The sequence below is a fragment of the Euprymna scolopes genome, chromosome 8 (assembly GCF_053919585.1).
Source record: "Euprymna scolopes isolate OS-2025 chromosome 8, ASM5391958v1, whole genome shotgun sequence".
Taxonomy (NCBI): Eukaryota; Metazoa; Mollusca; class Cephalopoda; order Sepiida; family Sepiolidae; genus Euprymna; species Euprymna scolopes.
The window spans coordinates 163,815,064-163,828,737 of NC_136489.1; the positions used below are offsets into that span (position 1 = coordinate 163,815,064).

A 13,674-nucleotide genomic window follows, 5' to 3' on the forward strand; every position below is an offset into this window, starting at 1 on the left:
ATCAAATAATTTATAATCTGTAAACTGTGACATACGTGTGTTAAAAAGGTATTATGATATTAATATATAGATTAGTTATGAAAAAATGTCAAGTAAAAAAAAAAAAAATAAAAAAAATATAACTTAACAGTAGTAAAATGAGAAAAAAATTTTTTTTTTAAAATAAGCGAAACGAAATTCAGCGTTAAAATTCACTAGTGGGAAGCGCTGACATCTGTTCTATATCTGTACATAAACATAAACCCATAACAACGTAAACAAATAAACACAAATCGCTACTTTTGCAGAATTTGAACTGCGCACTGAAATATTAACGTTATTATTTAGAAATTATTATTTAACATGGGAAGGGTCGGGATGTTTTGCAACTATTCTGTATTACAACTATACTGTCGCAATTTTCTTACAAATAAATCAACTTTGACCTATTGACAATCATAAGAACAATTTACAACGGTGATTTCCCCACCGCCTTTTTTTTTTAAATTTATTCTCCATTTTTTAATACACCTTTCTTAAAAACATTCAAAACCCGGGCAACGCCGGGCAACAAGGCAAGTTGTAAAAGAAAAAAAGCTTAGTCTACATAGATCCTACATACATGCGCACACCACTTTAAGCGATTTTTGTATATGTTCTCAACGCTGCAACAACAGAAGAACTTTTACATTCTAATAAGCATTTGTCACTTGATATTCAGCATTTGATCAATACACTATTTAAAAAAAAGTTGTCTAACTTTTTTTTAAATACATCTTCTATGCACTCTCTAACAAAAGCTTACAAAATAGCAGTTCAGCCCAGCTTAATGTTAAGAGATCAAAATTGGGATCAAAGTTTTAAAAAAATTTGACCTCTGCGGCCTCTACCAAATTACTCAGCCAATTTTTGGTCTAAACATTTGAAATTTCACATAGAGTGTATTCAGACATAGGGCAAGCTTTTTAATCAGTTTTTGACAGAAAATTCAGCTGCTAAGGGGGTCAAAGTTCAAAATATTTTACCGTTGCGGTCTCTAGCAAACTATTCAGCCAATTTTACGTTTAAACACTTGAAATTTATACATAAAGGGTATTCAGACATGAAGCAAGATTTTTTAATCAGTTTTTTGGGTCGAAAATTCGGCTGCCAAGAGGTCAAAAATGAGAGTTGACCGTTGCAGACTCTACCAAACTCCTCCGTCAATTTTGGGTCTAAACACTTGAAATTTTAGATGTAGGTTACCTAGACATGTCAAACTTTTTAATATATACATATATACATATGCACATAAAGTTATGAATAGTAGATAGGACCCGAGCAAAGCCGGGCTGGGCTGGTAGTCTTCTATATATATAAAAGGCAAAAATCGGTGTGTATGTATGTATGTATGTATGTTTGTTTGTAACGCTAAAACTTTTGAAAGACGGAACCAGAGTTGACAAATTTGGTATCATATTGCACCTTGATCACCCGGATGACAAATATCGAAATTTCACGTCAAACGGACCAGTAGAAAGGGGTCAACTGATCGTTTTTCTCCTAGGGGGGCCCCCCAAAAAACCTGTCATTTTAACGTTATTCAATACGTGTCACGTGACGTGACGTCAGCTCAAACTTTTGACAGACACAACCAAAGTTGACAAATTATGTATCATATTGAACCTTGATCACCCGCATGACAAATATCGAAATTCCACACCAAACGGACCATTAAAAGGGGGTGAACTGATCATTTCTCTCCTAGGGGGGCCCCCAAAAAAACCTGTCATTTTATTGTTAATATTACATAATCCAAAAACGCTTAGTCATGTCACGTGACGTGACGTCAACATCCAGTAATGGCGAACAAATGTAAACAAACACTTTGTTTTACCGATACTTTTGTAATTTCTCTTCTGCTTTGTTCTAGAGATTATTAAACTCCATGACAATGTCTCCAACGTATTTAACTGGTTAAAAATAGTATTTATACAAGAGTTTTAACGAAAAATATCAGGAAAAAATGTACAGGAATAAAAAAAAATTCAGCTTTCAAAATATTCGTCGATAAAAAAACCGATCTTTATATTTACGCTAGCCATTTTGTATATTACCACGTGACCTGCTATCTCTTAAACTGGAGGGGGGGGATCCACTTGAATCCAACAAAACCAGTAATTTTTTTTTTCTATTATATATACATCATTTTCTATAAAATTAAGTGTAGACTTTATAATTAAAACAAAAAATGTTATTCATACTAAAAAAAAAAAACGCTTAGTCATGTCACGTGACGTGACGTCAACATCCACTAATGGCGAACAATTGTACCTATTTACTATGCCTCCCCACGGGACAGAGTTAGACACCAGGGTCGTTTTTTAACGTGGAGAAAAGGTACAAAAATAAAAATTGTCTCAGTCGTGGAGGATTTCTCCTCCACCGAAAGAGAACAAGAAATAGAAGTGCAGCATCTGAAGAACAGATACTACACTTTGATCTTGACCAAAAGGCCAAGAATGCGAACAATTGTAAATAACAACTTTTTTCACAAAACCAACACCGTCTTTCTTTTTTTTTCTCTCTCTTTCTCTCTCTCACCCACTTACTCTTCCCTCTCTCTCACCCTCTTTCTCTTGACGTCACACCACTGTTAAACTGTGGGGGGGGGGAACACATTCCCAGGCATTATCTCCTATAGATGCACATTTTATTAGAAATTCAGCTTTCAAAATATTAGACGATAATAAAAATATAAAACCAACACCCTCTTTCTCTTTTCTCTCTCTCTCACCAACTTACTCTTCTCTCTCTCTCACCCTCTTTCTCTTGACCTCCTACTACTGTTAAACTGTGTGTGTGTGGGGGGGGGAAGAGGCAGCTTGAAAACCAACAAAAACAGTGCACAGTTTCCCAAGCATTTGGGGTGGGAAGGGAGGGAAGAAGCCGAGCGCACAGTTTCGTGTGAGAGAGAGAGAACAATTCTCAACCTATATACCCAACAAATTTTTTATCTACAGATTTGAAAGTTTGTATATAGGGTATTCAGACATATGGAAATATATCTAGCATAATCTATCTATTATATCTATAAAAGTGAAAATGTGTGTGTGTGTGAGGTAGCCAGAGAGAGAGAGAGAGAGAGAGAGAGAGAGAGAGAGAGAGAGAGAGAGAGAGAGAGAGACAACAATTCTCAACCTATATATTCAATACATTTTTTATCTACAGATTTGAAAATTTGTATATAGGGTATTCAGACATATGGAAATATATTTGCCTAATCTATCTATTATATCTATAAAAGTGAAAATGTGTGTGTGTGTGTGTGTGTGTGTGTGTGTGTGTGTGTGTGCGTAAGAGAGAGAGAGAACAATTCTCAACCTATATACTCAACGTATTTTTATCTACGGATTTTAAACTTTGTATATAGGGTATTCAGACATATAGAAATATATCTAGCATAATCTATACATTATATCTATAAAAGTGAGAATGTGAGTGTGTGAGAGAGAGAGAACAATTCTCAACCTATATATTCAACAAATTTTTTACCTACAGATTTGAAAATTTGTATATTGGGTATTCAGACATATGGAAATATATCTAGCATAATCGATCTATTATATCTATAAAAGTCAGAATGTTTGCGTGTGGTTGTGTGTGTAAGGTTGCGAGAGAGAGAGAGAGAGAACAATTCTCAACCTATCTATTCAATAAATTTGTTATCTACAGATTTGACCATTTGTATATAGGGTATTCAGACATATGGAAATATATCCAGCATAATCTATCTATTATATCCATAAAAGTGAGAATGTGTGCGTGAGAGAGAGAGAGAGAGAGAGAGAGAGAGTAAGTACAATTCTCACCCTATATATTCAACAAATTTTTTATCTACCGATTAGAAAATTTGTATATAGGGTATTCAGACATATGGAAATATATCTAGCATAATCTATCTATTATATCTAGAAAAGTGAGAATGTGTGTGAAAGAGAGAGAGAGAAGAGAGAGAGAGAGAACAATTCTCAACCTATATATTCAACTAATTTTTATGTACAGATCTGAAAATTTGTATACAGGGTATTCAGACATATGGAAATATATCTAGCATAATCTATTATATCTATAAAAGGTAGAATGTGTGTGTGTGTGTGTGTGAGTGAGTGAGTGAGTGAGTGAGTGAGAGAGAGAGAGAGAGAGAGAACAATTCTCAACCTATATACTCAACAAATTTTGTATCTACAGATTTGATAATTTGTATATAGGGTATTCAGACATAAGGAAATATATCTAGCATAATCTATCTATTATATCTATAAAAGTGAGAATGTGTGTGAAAGAGAGAGAGAGAGAACAATTCTCAACCTATATATTCAACAAATTCTATCTTTACAGATTTGAAAATTTGTATATAGGGTATTCAGACATTTGGAAATATATCTAGCATAATCTATTATATCTATAAAAGTGAGAATGTGTGTGTGAGAGAGAGAGAAAGAACAATTCTCAACCTATATACTCAACAAATTTTTTATCTACAGATTTAAAAATTTGTATATAGGGTATTCAGACATATAGAAATATATCTAGCATAACCTATCTATTATATCTATAAAATGACCATGTGTGTGTGTGTGAGAGAGAGAGAGAGTCAGAGAGAGAGAGAGAACAATTTTCAGCTTGTGTGTGTGTGAGAAAGAGAGAGAGAGAAAGAGAGGAAGGAAAATTCTCACCCTATATATTCAACAAATTTTTTATCTACATATTAGAAAATTTGGATATAGGGTATTCAGACGTATGGAAATATATCTAGCATAATCTATCTATTATATCTATAAAAGTGAGAATGTGTGTGTGAGAGAGAGAGAAAGAGAGAGAGAGAGAGAACAATTCTCAACCTATATATTCAACTAATTTTTTATCTACAGATTTGAAAATGTGTATATTGGGTATTCAGACATATGTAAATATATCTGGCATAATCTATGTATTATATCTATAAAAGTGTGAATGTGAGTGATGGAAAGAGCAAAAAATTCTCAACCTATATAACCTATAAAAGTGAGAATATGTGTGTGAGAGAGAGAGAGAGAACAATTCTCAACCTATATATTCCACACATTTTTGGGCACAGATTTGGAAATTTGTATATAGGGTAGGCAGACATATAGAAATATATCTAGCATAATCTATCTATTATATCTATAAAAGTGAGAACTTGTGTGTGTGTGTGTGTGTGAGAGAGAGAGAGAACAATTCTTAACCTACATACTCAACAAATTTTTTACCTACAGTTTAGAAAATTTGTATATAGGGTATTCAGACATATGGAAATATATCTAGCATAATCTATCTATTATAACTACAAAAGTTAGAATGTGTGTGTGAGAGAGAGAGAGAACAATTCTAAACCTATATATTCAACAAATTTTTTATCTACAGATTTGAAACTTTGTATATAGGGTATTCAGACATATGGAAATATATCTAGCATAATTTATCTATTTTATCTATAAAAGTGAGAATGCGTGTGTGTGAGATAGCGAGAGAGAGAGAGAGAAAAAGAGAGAGATAAAAATTCTCAACCTATACATTCAACAAATTTTTTATCCACAGATTTGAACATTTGTATATAGGGTGTTCAGACATATAGAAATATATCTAGCATAATCTATCTATTATATGTATAAAAGTGAGAATGTGTGTGTGTGTGAGAGAGAGGACAATTGTCAACCTATGTATACAACAAATTTTTTATCTACAGATTTCAAAATTTGTATATTGGGCATTCAGACATATTTTAATATATCTGGCATAATCTGTCTATTATATCTATAAAAGTGAGAATGTGTGTGATAGAGAGAGAGAGAACAATTCTCAACCTATATACTCAACAAATTTTTTATCTACAGATTTGAAAATTTGTATATAGGGTATTCAGACATATGGAAATATATCTAGCATAATCTATTATATCTATAAAAGTGAGAATGTGTGTGTGTGTGAGAGAGAGAGAGAGAGAGAGAGAGAGAGAGAGAACAATTCTCAACCCATATACTCAACAAATTCTTTATCTACAGATTTTAAAATTTGTATATAGAGTATTCATACAAATAGAAATATATCTAGGATAATCTTTCTATTATATCTATAAAAGTGAGAATGTGTGTGTGTGTGAGCGAGAGAGAGAGAGAGAGAGAGAGAGAGAGAACAGTTCTCAACCTATACATTCAACAAATTTTTATATATAGGGTATTCAGAAATATCGAAATATATCTAGCATAATCTATTATATCTTTAAAAGTTAGAATGTGTGTGTGTGAGAGATAGAGAGAACAATTCTCAACCTATGCACTCTACAAATTTTTTATCTACAAATTAGAAAATTTGTATATAGGGTATTCACACATATGGAAATATATCTAGCATAATCTATCTATTATATCTATAAAAGTTAGAATGTGTGTGTGAGGTAGCCAGAGAGAGAGAGAGAGAGAGAGTAAGAACAATTTTCAACCTATATATTCAACAAATATTTGATCTACAGATTAGAAAATTTGTATATAGGGTATTCAGACATATGGAAATATATCTAGCATAATCTATCTATTATATCTCTAAAATTGAGAGTGTGTGTGTGAGAGAGAGAGAACAATTTTCAACCTATATACTCAACAAATTTTTTTATCTACAGATTTGAAAATTTGTATATAGGGTATTCAGACATATGGAAATATATCTAGAGTAATCTATCTATTATATCTATAAAAGTGAGAATGCGTGTGTGTGTGAGAGAGAGCGACACAGAACAATTCTCAACCTATATATTCAACAAATTTTTTATGTACAGATCTGAAATATCACATTTGTATAGAAGTAGAAATCTTGATACCTACTCTGATACCTAATAAAAGAAAGGACACTCTTTAGGGCGGATTTTGATTATAACAAGTCACTAATTAGAAATTATAATAAACATTCTAATAATTTAAGAATTTTACCAAAATAAAATTGCATGGTAATCACCCAATTTCTGCCACAAAATTTTGATTGGCAGAACTCATAAACATAAAATATATATTTTCTAATTTCATCTTTTTTTTTTCTTTTTACATAATCTGGTTTGATGTTTTCCCAAATATTCAAATCACTATATTTTGCTGCTTAATATCAAATACAGCAACTGAGTTATTTTTATGCATCAAACAATTACATTTTCTCATTCATCCAAACTAATCACTGAACATCAATTTCATATTTTCTTCACTAAAATATTACTGTGCTTGATGTCATCAAGTGGAGCGGATCATTTTTTTTTCATTTGTTCACACATTTTTCCAATTTATATATATTTTGTTAAAGATTCTTAGCCTATGTCATTGCATACCAATCTGTTTATTAAAAGTTAAGGTTCACTGTAAACACATATGTTACACCAAAATAAAAACGCTTCAGATAATGTCTTGATATTCAATTCAGTTTCTCACATGACATCTTATGAAGTTAGTAGAAATGTTACAGACTTTTGAATCTCAAACACTTTCAATAATGTGCACTGATATTTTCTTTTTTGCAATATAAGCACATTCATGATTTTTTTTACAAACGTTCAAAACTTTCACATTGTGTAGCAATATACTGAAACAATTATAAAAATATTTGTTTTTATTTTGAATGATGCAGGGCATCTGAAGAGAGATTTTTCTAACAAAATGAAAGTATAATTTTTAGCAATAGGTATCTAGGAAAAGGCCACTACATATGTTATAAGTTCCAAATTTCCACAACCTGGCAAATACTGGTACATGCTAGCAAATTTAGATTTGCAATTACAAAATATGATTCTAATTTTTTCCTTTGCTCTTTATTCTAACACTACACTAAGTTTACTGTGTTATTTCGCTACAGTTGATATTGTGTAGAACAATAAGAAAATCATAGTGAACAATGCATTCAACAAAATTTCACACACATTTCTAGATACCTATATCTAATAAGTTCAAAAGAAAGGACACACTTAGGGAGGTATTTTGGTGGTCAAGTCACTAAAAAGAGATTAGCTGGTTTCCCGGCATAGCCCAGGATATAATAAAGATTGACTGAAATACATGTTCTAGCTGGTTTCTAGGCGTTGCCAGGGATGTAATATAGACACATTATGTTGTATATTACCTGTTCTCTTCTCCCTAAGGTAAAACAATTTCATATACATGCTGTAAATTACCTATGCTAGGGATAAAACATGAACAATATCAGTCCTAGGGTAGATAAAACAAATAATACATAGAGATGAAAGATTCCTCTCCCCTAAGAATCAAACATATGTTCAATATCTGCTTTTGTTTTTTCATTGTTTATACGGTCCCGAGCAACGCCGGGTAGCCCTGCTAGTCTATATATATAAAAGGCAAAAATCGGTGTGTATGTATGTATGTATGTATGTATGTATGTATGTTTGTTTGTAACGCTAAAACTTTTGAAAGACGGAACCAGAGTTGACAAATTTGGTATCATATTGCACCTTGATCACCCGGATGACAAATATCGAAATTTCACGTCAAACGGACCAGTAGAAAGGGGTCAACTGATCGTTTTTCTCCTAGGGGGGCCCCCCAAAAAACCTGTCATTTTAACGTTATTCAATACGTGTCACGTGACGTGACGTCAGCTCAAACTTTTGACAGACACAACCAAAGTTGACAAATTATGTATCATATTGAACCTTGATCACCCGCATGACAAATATCGAAATTCCACACCAAACGGACCATTAAAAGGGGGTGAACTGATCATTTCTCTCCTAGGGGGGCCCCCAAAAAAAACTGTCATTTTAATGTTAATATTACATAATCCAAAAACGCTTAGTCATGTCACGTGACGTGACGTCAACATCCAGTAATGGCGAACAAATGTAAACAAACACTTTGTTTTACCGATACTTTTGTAATTTCTCTTCTGCTTTGTTCTAGAGATTATTAAACTCCATGACAATGTCTCCAACGTATTTAACTGGTTAAAAATAGTATTTATACAAGAGTTTTAACGAAAAATATCAGGAAAAAATGTACAGGAATAAAAAAAAATTCAGCTTTCAAAATATTCGTCGATAAAAAAACCGATCTTTATATTTACGCTAGCCATTTTGTATATTACCACGTGACCTGCTATCTCTTAAACTGGAGGGGGGGGGATCCACTTGAATCCAACAAAACCAGTAATTTTTTTTTTCTATTATATATACATCATTTTCTATAAAATTAAGTGTAGACTTTATAATTAAAACAAAAAATGTTATTCATACTAAAAAAAAAAACGCTTAGTCATGTCACGTGACGTGACGTCAACATCCACTAATGGCGAACAATTGTACCTATTTACTATGCCTCCCTACGGGACAGAGTTAGACACCAGGGTCGTTTTTTAACGTGGAGAAAAGGTACAAAAATAAAAATTGTCTCAGTCGTGGAGGATTTCTCCTCCACCGAAAGAGAACAAGAAATAGAAGTGCAGCATCTGAAGAACAGATACTACACTTTGATCTTGACCAAAAGGCCAAGAATGCGAACAATTGTAAATAACAACTTTTTTCACAAAACCAAGACCGTCTTTCTTTTTTTTTCTCTCTCTTTCTCTCTCTCACCCACTTACTCTTCCCTCTCTCTCACCCTCTTTCTCTTGACGTCACACCACTGTTAAACTGTGGGGGGGGGAACACATTCCCAGGCATTATCTCCTATAGATGCACATTTTATTAGAAATTCAGCTTTCAAAATATTAGACGATAATAAAAATATAAAACCAACACCCTCTTTCTCTTTTCTCTCTCTCTCACCAACTTACTCTTCTCTCTCTCTCACCCTCTTTCTCTTGACCTCCTACTACTGTTAAACTGTGTGTGTGTGTGTGGGGGGGGGAAGAGGCAGCTTGAAAACCAACAAAAACAGTGCACAGTTTCCCAAGCATTTGGGGTGGGAAGGGGGGGAAGAAGCCGAGCGCACAGTTTCGTGTGAGAGAGAGAGAACAATTCTCAACCTATATACTCAACAAATTTTTTATCTACAGATTTGAAAGTTTGTATATAGGGTATTCAGACATATGGAAATATATCTAGCATAATCTATCTATTATATCTATAAAAGTGAAAATGTGTGTGTGTGTGAGGTAGCCAGAGAGAGAGAGAGAGAGAGAGAGAGAGAGAGACAACAATTCTCAACCTATATATTCAATACATTTTTTATCTACAGATTTGAAAATTTGTATATAGGGTATTCAGACATATGGAAATATATCTAGCGTAATCTATCTATTATATCTATAAAAGTGAAAATGTGTGTGTGTGTGTGTGTGTGTGTGTGTGCGTAAGAGAGAGAGAGAACAATTCTCAACCTATATACTCAACGTATTTTTATCTACGGATTTTAAACTTTGTATATAGGGTATTCAGACATATAGAAATATATCTAGCATAATCTATACATTATATCTATAAAAGTGAGAATGTGAGTGTGTGAGAGAGAGAGAACAATTCTCAACCTATATATTCAACAAATTTTTTACCTACAGATTTGAAAATTTGTATATTGGGTATTCAGACATATGGAAATATATCTAGCATAATCGATCTATTATATCTATAAAAGTCAGAATGTTTGCGTGTGGTTGTGTGTGTAAGGTTGCGAGAGAGAGAGAGAGAACAATTCTCAACCTATCTATTCAATAAATTTGTTATCTACAGATTTGACCATTTGTATATAGGGTATTCAGACATATGGAAATATATCCAGCATAATCTATCTATTATATCCATAAAAGTGAGAATGTGTGCGTGAGAGAGAGAGAGAGAGAGTAAGTACAATTCTCACCCTATATATTCAACAAATTTTTTATCTACCGATTATAAAATTTGTATATAGGGTATTCAGACATATGGAAATATATCTAGCATAATCTATCTATTATATCTAGAAAAGTGAGAATGTGTGCGAAAGAGAGAGAGAGAAGAGAGAGAGAGAGAACAATTCTCAACCTATATATTCAACTAATTTTTATGTACAGATCTGAAAATTTGTATACAGGGTATTCAGACATATGGAAATATATCTAGCATAATCTATTATATCTATAAAAGGTAGAATGTGTGTGTGTGTGTGTGAGTGAGTGAGTGAGTGAGTGAGAGAGAGAGAGAGAACAATTCTCAACCTATATACTCAACAAATTTTGTATCTACAGATTTGATAATTTGTATATAGGGTATTCAGACATAAGGAAATATATCTAGCATAATCTATCTATTATATCTATAAAAGTGAGAATGTGTGTGAAAGAGAGAGAGAGAGAACAATTCTCAACCTATATATTCAACAAATTCTATCTTTACAGATTTGAAAATTTGTATATAGGGTATTCAGACATTTGGAAATATATCTAGCATAATCTATTATATCTATAAAAGTGAGAATGTGTGTGTGAGAGAGAGAGAAAGAACAATTCTCAACCTATATACTCAACAAATTTTTTATCTACAGATTTAAAAATTTGTATATAGGGTATTCAGACATATAGAAATATATCTAGCATAACCTATCTATTATATCTATAAAATGACCATGTGTGTGTGTGTGAGAGAGAGAGAGAGTCAGAGAGATAGAGAGAGAACAATTTTCAGCTTGTGTGTGTGTGAGAAAGAGAGAGAGAGAAAGAGAGGAAGGAAAATTCTCACCCTATATATTCAACAAATTTTTTATCTACATATTAGAAAATTTGGATATAGGGTATTCAGACGTATGGAAATATATCTAGCATAATCTATCTATTATATCTATAAAAGTGAGAATGTGTGTGTGAGAGAAAGAGAGAGAGAGAGAGAACAATTCTCAACCTATATATTCAACTAATTTTTTATCTACAGATTTGAAAATGTGTATATTGGGTATTCAGACATATGTAAATATATCTGGCATAATCTATGTATTATATCTATAAAAGTGTGAATGTGAGTGATGGAAAGAGCAAAAAATTCTCAACCTATATAACCTATAAAAGTGAGAATATGTGAGAGAGAGAGAGAGAGAACAATTCTCAACCTATATATTCCACACATTTTTGGGCACAGATTTGGAAATTTGTATATAGGGTAGGCAGACATATAGAAATATATCTAGCATAATCTATCTATTATATCTATAAAAGTGAGAACTTGTGTGTGTGTGTGTGTGTGAGAGAGAGAGAGAACAATTCTTAACCTACATACTCAACAAATTTTTTACCTACAGTTTAGAAAATTTGTATATAGGGTATTCAGACATATGGAAATATATCTAGCATAATCTATCTATTATAACTACAAAAGTTAGAATGTGTGTGTGAGAGAGAGAGAGAACAATTCTAAACCTATATATTCAACAAATTTTTTATCTACAGATTTGAAACTTTGTATATAGGGTATTCAGACATATGGAAATATATCTAGCATAATCTATCTATTTTATCTATAAAAGTGAGAATGCGTGTGTGTGAGATAGCGAGAGAGAGAGAGAGAAAAAGAGAGAGATAAAAATTCTCAACCTATACATTCAACAAATTTTTTATCCACAGATTTGAACATTTGTATATAGGGTGTTCAGACATATAGAAATATATCTAGCATAATCTATCTATTATATGTATAAAAGTGAGAATGTGTGTGTGTGTGAGAGAGAGGACAATTGTCAACCTATGTATACAACAAATTTTTTATCTACAGATTTCAAAATTTGTATATTGGGCATTCAGACATATTTTAATATATCTGGCATAATCTGTCTATTATATCTATAAAAGTGAGAATGTGTGTGATAGAGAGAGAGAGAACAATTCTCAACCTATATACTCAACAAATTTTTTATCTACAGATTTGAAAATTTGTATATAGGGTATTCAGACATATGGAAATATATCTAGCATAATCTATTATATCTATAAAAGTGAGAATGTGTGTGTGTGTGTGAGAGAGAGAGAGAGAGAGAGAACAATTCTCAACCCATATACTCAACAAATTCTTTATCTACAGATTTTAAAATTTGTATATAGAGTATTCATACAAATAGAAATATATCTAGGATAATCTTTCTATTATATCTATAAAAGTGAGAATGTGTGTGTGTGAGCGAGAGCGAGAGAGAGAGAGAGAACAGTTCTCAACCTATACATTCAACAAATTTTTATATATAGGGTATTCAGAAATATCGAAATATATCTAGCATAATCTATTATATCTTTAAAAGTTAGAATGTGTGTGTGTGAGAGATAGAGAGAACAATTCTCAACCTATGCACTCTACAAATTTTTTATCTACAAATTAGAAAATTTGTATATAGGGTATTCACACATATGGAAATATATCTAGCATAATCTATCTATTATATCTATAAAAGTTAGAATGTGTGTGTGAGGTAGCCAGAGAGAGAGAGAGAGAGAGAGAGAGAGAGTAAGAACAATTTTCAACCTATATATTCAACAAATATTTGATCTACAGATTAGAAAATTTGTATATAGGGTATTCAGACATATGGAAATATATCTAGCATAATCTATCTATTATATCTCTAAAATTGAGAATGTGTGTGTGAGAGAGAGAGAGAGAGAACAATTTTCAACCTATATACTCAACAAATTTTTTTATCTACAGATTTGAAAATTTGTATATAGGGTATTCAGACATATGGAAATATA

At 32.1% G+C, this 13,674-nt stretch overlaps 1 protein-coding gene and 2 pseudogenes across 1 annotated transcript in view; 1 reads left to right on the forward strand and 2 right to left on the reverse strand.

Moving 5' to 3' along the window:
* The window catches only part of LOC145284012 (uncharacterized), a gene marked incomplete at its 3' end in the record, with an annotated part of 1,050,937 nt that overhangs the window by 632,463 nt on the left and 404,800 nt on the right, over positions 1 to 13,674 (forward strand).
* On the reverse strand, positions 2,354 to 2,487 carry LOC145284254 (U2 spliceosomal RNA; annotated as a pseudogene).
* On the reverse strand, positions 9,396 to 9,529 carry LOC145284242 (U2 spliceosomal RNA; annotated as a pseudogene).